This window comes from Staurois parvus, unplaced genomic scaffold, assembly GCF_062004578.1.
Source record: "Staurois parvus isolate SC_StPar_1 unplaced genomic scaffold, SC_StPar_1.0 ptg000056l, whole genome shotgun sequence".
Taxonomy (NCBI): domain Eukaryota; kingdom Metazoa; phylum Chordata; class Amphibia; order Anura; family Ranidae; genus Staurois; species Staurois parvus.
The window spans coordinates 1,087,075-1,096,899 of record NW_028317852.1 but is presented as its reverse complement, the minus strand read 5'-3'; the positions used below and the strand labels follow the sequence as shown (position 1 = coordinate 1,096,899).

The following is a 9,825-nucleotide window of genomic DNA, read 5'->3' as shown; positions in this document are numbered from 1 at the left end:
CCAGGTTGCGTTTTCAGAAGAAGTGCAGGGACTTCTTCCCTGCATGTCATGGGGCACGGGAGTCCATTCAAATGAATGGGCTCTCGTGTCTGCGCAAAACGCGGCACGCATGGCCGCATATATGTGAACCAGGGCTAATATCTTTTCTTTGAGTGTCCTACAATTAACTTTAGTTTATTTTTTGCTTATATTATGTGCTTGATAAACCATTGCACTAATATTGAGTGTCATATAAAGAAAGAACTCCCATCAATTTATTCTCCAGTGTCTCTGCTCTATAATATATATATGTGTGGGCAGTACAGTGGCTAAATGGTTAGTACTTCCGCGTGGCAGGATTGGGGTCGTTGGTTTGAATCCCAGCCATGGCACCACCTGCCTGGAGTTTGCATGTTCTCCCTGTCCCTGCGTGGGTTTCCTCCAGGTACTCTACAAGGAAAAGAGGGACAATTCCCAATTGTAAGCCACCATCCCCAAAATAACAATTAGATGAAGAAGGAGGGACCCCCTAGGACTTGGAACTTTGAAGGCTTAAATAGTACCAAAAATATTAAAGTACAAATTTTTATTTGTGAAAAAATTGTTGTGACACATAGACATACAATACAATACATCATACAGAGTCATAGTACAGCATCGAAAGCAGAATATGAATTTACATGATAAGGATACCCAGTATGATTATGTTTGACTGGCCATAGAGGATATGAATTATGGTATCATCATTGATATACAAAAACTGCAGAGATACTATTCTAATTATTACAATGTGTTTAGGACAACACGTTTCAAAGTGGTTCCACTCCTTCCTCAGGGAAGAGAAGAACTCTGCATATGGATGACATCATCTACAAGATTAAGCATATTTGTTTGAAACAAGTCTCATATCCATAACATTTAATACCTTATAATCTGTAGATATACTTACAATACATGAAAGTGCACTTTCATGTATTGAAAGTATATCTACAGACTATAAGGTATCATGTAAATTCATATTCTGCTTTTGATTCTGTACTATGACTCTATATGATGTATTGTATGTGTCACAACCATTTTTTCACAAATAAAAAGTTTTACTTTTTTAATATTGGTACTATTTAAGCCTTCAAAGTCCCATGTCCTAGGTGGTCCCTCCTTCTTCATCCTCTGGGTACTCCGGTTTCCTCCCACACTCCAAAGACATGCTGTTAGGTTAATTGGCTCCTGTCTAAAGTAATATGCACATGTATGAATGTGATTTAGGGACCTTAGATTGCACGCCCCTTGAGGGTTAGGGACTGATGTGAATGTACAAATATATGTAAAGCGCTACGTAAATTGACAGCACTATATAGGTACCTGAAATAAAACAAATTATTATTATACAGGATTTATATAGCGCCAGCAGTTTGCTCAGTGCTTTACAATATAATGGGAGACAATACAGCAACAATACAGTTCAATACAAGAGGGATAGGAGGGCCCTGCTCCTCGGAGCTTACAATCTAAGAGGGAGGGGCTAGTGGTACAAAAGGTAGTAACTGTGGGGGATGGACTGGTAGGAAGAGTAGAAGATTCCAGTATTAGCTGAGGGCAGGATAGGCTTCCCTGAAGAGAGGTTTTCAGAGATCGCCTAAAAGTGAGCAGAGTAGGCAATAGTCTGATAAATTGGGGTAAAGAATTCCAGAGGATGGGGGAAGCTCTGGAGAAGTCCTAGAGACGAGCATGGGAGGAAAAGACAAGGGAGCTAGAGAGCAGGAGGTCGTGCGAGGAGCAGAGAGTACGGTTTGGGTGATATTTGGAGACAGAATTGGTGATGAAATTTGGGGCAGAGTTATAAATGGCTTTATATGTTATTGTTAGTGTTTTGAATATTATCTGTTGGGCAATGGGAAGCCAGTGGAGGGATTGGCAGAGAGAGGTGGCAGATACAGAACGGTTAGTTAGGTGGATGAGTCTGGCAGCAGCATTCATGATAGACTGAAGAGGGGATAGCCTGCGATGAGGTAGGCCAATGAGGAGGGAGTTACAATAGTCAAGGCGAGGGATAACCAGGGAGTGAATAAGTTGCTTAGTGGTTTTCGAGGTTAGGAACGGCCAAAGAAATATATATTGTAAGCTCCCAGGATCAGGCCCTCCTAACCCTCTTGTATTGAACTGTATTGTTGCTGTATTGTTTCCCTTTATACTGTAAAGTGCTGAGCAAACTGTTGGCCCTATATAAATCCTGTATAATAATAATAATATATAGTGTTTGAGGGGGGTTTAACTGCACTTCACGCTTAAAATGATTTTATGTGGGAAAACATGCAAAATAGACTCTGGCATTGATAATGGTTAAGGTTGTGTGCAGGGGCGGACTGACAACTCATGGGGCCCCCGGGGCAATAGGGGATCATGGGGCCCTGTGTCTTTGCCCAAACTCAAAAAAGCCTATGAAAAAGGTACCAGGGGCATCTCATGGGGCCCCCTACTGACCCCGGGCCCTCAGACAATGCCCTAGTTTCCAAATGGTCAGTCCGCCCCTGGTCATATGTCAGGAGAAGGTCAGTTACACCTGTCCATGAATTCCTGTCTCAGATCTATTTCACACTGATGATGTCACTGACAAGCCCAAAGCAGATCCTTGTGAGAATACACTGAAGTTTTGAAGTTCCATATATAACTGATGCATGATGACTTGTTGAGCATCATGACTGTCACACTGTACGTCCTGACAGCTGGCAGATTGCTCCTCCCCCAGCCCCGCCCACACTAGCCCCCTCCGCTGTCTCCAGCACTGTACGGCGTGTGTGTAAACAGTCCCAGCTCTCCGTGTGTCCGCAGACAGGGCGGGGCCTCCAGCAGGAGGCATTATGCCACGTCGTGCACGCCCCAACAAGGCCCGCCCCCTTCGGGATCTCCAGTTTAATGACGTCACCCCGATTTAAATAGCCCGGACGGAGTAGTAAGCCGGGACTGAGCGAGCCTGTAGTGTTAGTGACAGCGACAGGGGACAGCGCGAGCCGACTGACAGGTACGAGGAATGGAATTAATTATCCTCTCATTGGTGTCTGCTGTGGATTTATAGGAGATGGTCTGTGCTTGTGAATTTCTGTATGCGGGGTGTACATGGAGCTGTCATGTACGTTATCTGTATAGTGTCTGAGAGAAATGAGTACAGGGAGGATGGAGTTGTCAGTGTCTGTAATGCAGTGTCTGGGGTGAAGGGGATGCCCCGGTCCCTACTAATACCTATGGGTCTGCTCCCATTCAAAGCACCATCAGAGAAACATCTGATCCTCAGGTCACCAACCACCCTTCACCTGGAGGAGATCTTCTGCAACCCCCCCTTCATATCTATAGGAGATCGGCTGCTATCCCCCATCCTCCACCCAGAGCTGAACTTTTGCCTGTTGTCGGTGCTGCACAGTTGTCCATTGCCACTATCACATTTTTTCCTTCTGCCTTCAATCCATATGTCCCTGTGCGATCCATCAGATGCCCACCAATACTGCTTCCACCTCCCTTCCCCCTGTCCTGAGTTCTCCAAGTCCTGAGTAGTCCAAGTTCTCCAGTCACGGAGGCCGGACACATGGAGATGTCTCTGGTGCCCGACCAGTGCTGGATTGTCTAATGACAGGAGGTCCCCCCTCTCAGGTACTGTTCTTCTCCAGCTCTACTCTCCTGCCTCACATCTACAAGTCCTGCCCGGTGCTCACAGCTTGTGATGTACATCACTGGGATCTTGGTTCCTCTACAATGCTGCATCTCCTCATCGCAATAACTAACCTTCTACTCCACTTCTGTACTCCTGTCATCTTTAACTTGTCTCCTCCATCCACTGTGAGCCTTTCCTGGATTACTGTCCTGGTGCTTTCCTGAATGTGGTGATTACGTCTATCCTTCTACTACTCAGCCAGTATTGCTTGCCTACCCATCTCTAGTACTCACCTTTTCCAGTACCGTCCTCCTGTTCTTTTTCAAAACTGTTTTCTTGACCATCTCTAGCATTGTTCTCCTTCACTTCTCCAGGACTGTCTTCTTGCTTTTCTCCAGTACTGCCCCCTTCCTTTCTCCAGTACTGCTTTCCTGCCCTTCCCAGTACTGTCCTCTTTTCCTTCTCCAGCACTGTCCTCTTGTCCTTCTCCAGTGCTGTTCTCCTTCCCTTTTCCAGTACTGTAATCCTGTCTTTCTCCAGCACTGTCCTCTTCTCCTTCTCTAATACTCTCCTCCTGTTCTTCTCCAGTACTGCCCTCCTGTCCTTCTCCAGTACTGTCCTCCTGTCCTTCTCCAGTACTGTCCTCCTGTCCTTCTCCAGTGCTGTTCTCCTTCCCTTTTCCAGTACTGTCCTGTCTTTCTCCAGTACTGTCCTGTCTTTCTCCAGTACTGTACTCCTTCCCTTCTGCAATACAGTCATCTTGCTCTTCTCCGGTACTGCCTATCCTGCCCTACTTGAGTGCTGCCCTCCTGCCCTTTTTCAATACTGCCCTCATGCCCTTCTCCAGTACTGTCTATCTTGCCCTTCTTCTGTACTTGTCTTCCTGTCCTTCTCCAGTACTGTCTATCCTGCCCCTCTCCATTATTGCCCTTCCACCCTTCTTCAGTACTATCTATCCTGCTCTTCTCCAGTACTTGCCCTCCTGTCCTTTAGTACTGTCTATCCTGCCCTTCTCCAGTACTGCTCTTCTCCAATATTGCCCTCCTGCTCTTCTCCAGTACTTTCCCTCATGCCCTTCTCCAGTACTGTCTATCCAGCCCTTCTCCAGTACTGTCTATCCAGCCCTTCTCCAGTACTGTTTATCCAACCCTTCTTAAGTACTGTTTATCCAACCCTTCTCCAGTACTGTTTATCCAACCCTTCTCCAGTACTGCCTATCTAACCCTTCTCCAGTACTGTTTATCCAACCCTTCTCCAGTACTGCCTATCTAACCCTTCTCCAGTACTGCCCTCCTGTCCTTCTCCAATACTGCCCTCCTGCTCTTCTCCAGTACTTTCCCTCATGTCCTTTTCTAGTACTGTCTGTGCTTCCCTTCTCCATTATTGCCCTCCTGTCCTTCTCCAGTACTGTCTATCCAGCCCTTCTCCAGTACTGCCCCCCTTTCATTCTCCAGTACTGTCCTGCCTTTCTCCAGTACTGTCCTCCTGCCTTTCTCTAGTACTGCCCTTCAGTCCTTCTCCAGTACTGCCCTCCTATCCTTCTCATCTAGGTGCCCCTGGTTCATCAGCAGCCACTTCTTTTTGCCTCTCAGCCAATTATCCAATCCTGATGTAAATGATCTCTTTTGGTATCTTCATGGTTTATATTGCCATTTCTAAATTGTATATATAGAGAAAATAAATAGTGCCAATGTAAATAAGTGTGCACAAGCGATAATAGCTATGTAGAAGTCAAGGTACCATTGTTACTTTGAAAGCATCGTCATATATCTTACATGATACATGGTGCTGTAGACGTGTTTCAGTCTCCTCCGAGGAATATATAAAAAGAAATACATGTACTGGCAAAATGATCTATCTATCCCCCTATATTCTATGTATCTTTTTTTTACCTGCTGGTTGTCTATCAGCATGACTGTTGACATACATTTGAGAGGCAGGAAAATATGACAGCTGCAGTAATGTATAGGTTAAATATTCAAGAAGCAGCGGAGTTGACTTCAGGTAATCCCACACCTAACTCACCTTGTCACATTTGTTGCGTGACGAGCCATTTCAAACATTTGGTCTGCTAGATAACAATATGTCTAGGTGTACATTATTATGACTTGAATGTTCCCTTGCATGCAGTGTGCCTGTTCTGAACAAAACATGTTCTCTAGTTTCTAATTGCAGTTAGTAAGATCTGGAAATATCTATAACATTTTTTTTTTTTGGGGGGGGGGGGGGGGAATATGTGAATTAGCCAGTTTCTTAAAGCTGAACTCTGGACAAAAGCAATTATTATGGATTTGCACTGTAAAAATAAATGAACTGCATTCACTGTACATCCACTGCTGCAACGTTTATTCCCCCTGTACAGTACAGTCAGCCCTGAACATCTGACACTGAAACTTGCTCTGCAGCTCGTTCTTCCCTAATTATAATATTGATGTTTAATAGTTAACATGTATAAAGGTTATAAAGGTGTGCAAATGTTTATACAATATATGTGACAATAAAGCAAGTGCATTGCTACAGTCATCGTAATCTGTAATCAGGAATTTGTCACAAGTGTCTAAAATAGTCATATGGGCAGATTGGAAGCACTGGTATTGGTGTTGGTTGCAGATTTGCAGCATGGTTTAAAGTGGTTGTAATTTTTTACATGTACCCAGTGAATTGACTGGCTTCAAGTGATACACAGAGATAAAACAAATCCTTCTACATAAATTGTACCTGTTTATCTGCAGTATTCCCTTCTCTACATCAGTTCAAAGGGCTGATTGAGTTTAGAACATAGCTCATTGAGGAGAGCTGTGACAGCTGATTGGAGGGAAGAACCCCCTCCCCCCCCCACACACACACACACCTACACCTCACAGGAACAGAGCTGAGGCTGTCAATCTTCTGGAGGTCCCTCCCTTGTCACCTTTATTCTCCTGATGTCTGGTAAACTTTTCAGAAGTGTTTCATGCTGATAGCTGAGGAGCAAAGCAACAGTCAGAAATGACACTTAGTGCTTCTAATAGAGATAAGTACACACTATAGAGCAGGAGTCTCCAAACTTTTCAAACAAAGGGCCAGTATACTGTCATTCAGACTTTAGGATGGCCGGATTAGGGCCAGTGAAGATAGAATATGTCCTGGCCCCAGCATCAGTGAGAATAAACATTGCCTCAGGGTTGTTGGTCAGTAGGAGGTGGAGTACTGCCTCACCATTGATATTAGTGGGAAGAATAGTACACCATCATTGGTATCATGGGAAGAAGTACTGCCCCATTGTTGGTCTCAGTGGGAGGAATAGTGCCCCAAGGGCCGGATAAAGGGTAGCAAAGGGCCACATCCAGCCCTCGGGCCACAGTTTGAAGACCTGCTATAGAGGGAAGGGATATGCTTGGTTCATATTTCATGTTTGAGGTTTATAACCACTTTAAAGCTTCAGGTCTTGGGTGCTAGGATCTCCATTATTTTCAGTGAGACCTATTCACATCAGAGCATAGTGTCACTTGAAACTCATAACTTGAAAATGTACAAAAACTTAATTTAGGGCAGAGTTGCACATTTTTCTTCTAATGAATTTCAATGGGAGTGTCTTATATTGCATGAAAAACCATGCATAAACTCATCTAGTGCTGACTTTCCATTGTCTAAAAATATTAATAAAAAAATGCTCAAGCCTGAAAAACAAACAAAAACATCCCTACAAAAGCTCAGATTGTGGTAGATGTAAAATTCATGAAGCAGCATCTTAGAGCATGTGATGGATGCCCTGTGAACCTTCACAAACTGGTTTCGAATGTAGAAATCCCATACAGAAGATACTGAACACTCAGATAGTGCTGCAAACATACATCCACCATGGAGAAGTATGCCCTTGTGATGACCTACAGATGGTCATATGGTTATGGTGATCTAATCATATACCTACTACCTTTAGGCTGCCTTAATCTCCTTGCAGTCACTAAAAGCATCAAAGTTCATTTTGATTTCTAATTCAATGAGAGCCAAATCAGCACGCCACAAAAACCCAAGCTTCAGTTCAAAAAGTGGAACCAAGAACGATAGGATCAAAATGATTATACCTTTTATATGATCTGCAATTGCATCTGTGAGTTCAAAAGGAATGGAAAGCAGACTAATGCTGCAGAGACATTAGCAAGCCTTTAGGGTCACATTAGCATATGCTGACACTGTTGGAGTAATATTAGTCATCTCCTAAAATAAAATCTGAAACATGTTTAACTGATTTCACATTACCTTTGGCACTTTATAAACCTTATATTACACATGAGGAGTGATATTGCTGTGATTGCCTCCTTCTTTTAGAATGAAAGTAATCCAGTTCACGAGAAGCCTGTGATATTACAACAGGGCTGGACAAATCCCGGGAGCCAATGCTCCTTAAAGCTGAACTCCAGGTATGGTTCTTATTGCACCAATGTAAATATACATACTCCATACCTGTGGGACTACTGTCAAAGCAGGGAATCACTGTAGTGGTGGGTGCTACTACTGTGATTACTGCGGTTTTCCAGGTCTTGTGTGTATATATATATATATATATATATATATATATATATATAATTTTTTGTTTTTTTTATATGAATACAAGGCATCTGCTGCTTGCTCATAGGTGGACAGCTCCACTTTGGTCACTCAAAGAATACACTGGGGTTGATTTACTAAACTGGAGAGTGCAAAATCTGGTGCAGCTTTACATAGAAACCAGTGAGCCTCAATGTTTTATTGTCAAAGCTTAATTGGACAAGCTGAAGGTAGAAGCTGATTGGCTAGCATGCGCTGCTACACCAGATATGGCATGCTCGAGTTTTAGTAAATCAACCCCATTGTCTTAAAAAAAATAGATGCTGTGTGAATGGCATCTGTGGCAAGAAAGCAACTCCTTACCTCACTATGCAGAAAGGCAGATACCTGGCAGTTACCGGGGGGGGGGAGGGGGCACGTGTTGATCACCGCAGTAGCGCCTTGACCGATCAGCAGACGTCATGTATTCATTAAAAAAAAAATAGAGTACCTAAAAAATTGCAATAGTCAATCTCATAGTATTGACTATTACATTGGTTTTCCACTTCCACAGAAGTTCCACAGTTATGGAGTATGAATACTTACATTGATCCAAGCTTGAGCTATTCAGCTCTGTAAACAGTTGGCTATTTACAACAAAGGAGCAAATTGTATAGGGGAAAGCATGTGAAAATGAACCTGCTATAGGCTAAATTTCTACAGAAGTCATGCAATGTTTCATATTTATCATTATGAGACAACATTTAGTACTATACAGTCCATGTAATGCTATTGTACATTTCTGTACAGCTCCCCTTTTATACAACCACATTTTTCCAAACTTCAAAGTTCTTCCTGCAAGTTAGCAAATCTTTCCGATTTGTGGTGTTGCCTTCAGATATAGAAAGCTGAACCTTTTCAGGTCTTTCAAAGGTTTTTGAAGCATAGATCTCTAATTTAAACTTTCAGCTTAGAAGTTTGGTAATAATAACCCATAATTTTTTAGGTGTGGGAAGCTCTGCGTGGCTACACAAAGTATTAAGTGCAACATAAGGAGTGGCTGTGGCAAGCTGCAAGTCTCCTGTGGCTTATAGAAACCTAAGGATAACTTACGTATAAGTCCTAATTAGAGGTGACACACCAAATTATCATGCACACTATCGTAAACATGTCATTTAAAGCTTTGCAGATTGTATCAAGTGAGTAGTGTAAGACTAGATTAACTAGCCTGTCTCCTCCCTGACGAGGAAGGTTTGCACATAATAGAACAAAATATTCATTGTATAAAAATATAATACTATTTTTTAGTTGTCTTAAAGTGTTACTAAACCCACAACAGTAACATCAGTCTGTATATGCAGTAAAGCATGCTTGTTATATTCACTGTGGAACCTAAGGGGTTAATCCTCTGCATTGTGTGAAAAGGCTGTTTGATCCTGTCTTCTCTGCCCCTCCTCTTGCTGACATGACCACCTGATGCAGACTGAATCTGTCTGTTTCTTGGGAGAGTGCATGTGATCAGCACAGGGCCAATCAGCACTGTCCAGACAGAGGATCAAGGGTTTCACATCCTCATAGAGCAGAAAGAAAACTCCTCCTACAAACTTTAGCCAGTGCTCTGCTGAAGTCACAAGACTGCTTTAACTGCTGATGAGAAAAGGTATTTAGCAGTTTATATTTACTAGAATAATTGCATT

The 9,825-nt window shown here is 43.0% G+C and overlaps 1 protein-coding gene across 1 annotated transcript in view; it reads left to right on the top strand.

Moving 5' to 3' along the window:
• The first annotated feature begins 2,811 nt into the window (after positions 1-2,811).
• Positions 2,812-9,825, top strand: part of LOC149469954 (cyclin-dependent kinase inhibitor 1B-like) — a 43,773-nt gene continuing 36,759 nt past the window's right edge. The window contains exon 1 of the mRNA XM_089668177.1: positions 2,812-2,998. The gene's annotated coding sequence lies outside the window, so the exon portion shown is untranslated. The remainder of the gene's footprint in view (positions 2,999-9,825) is intronic.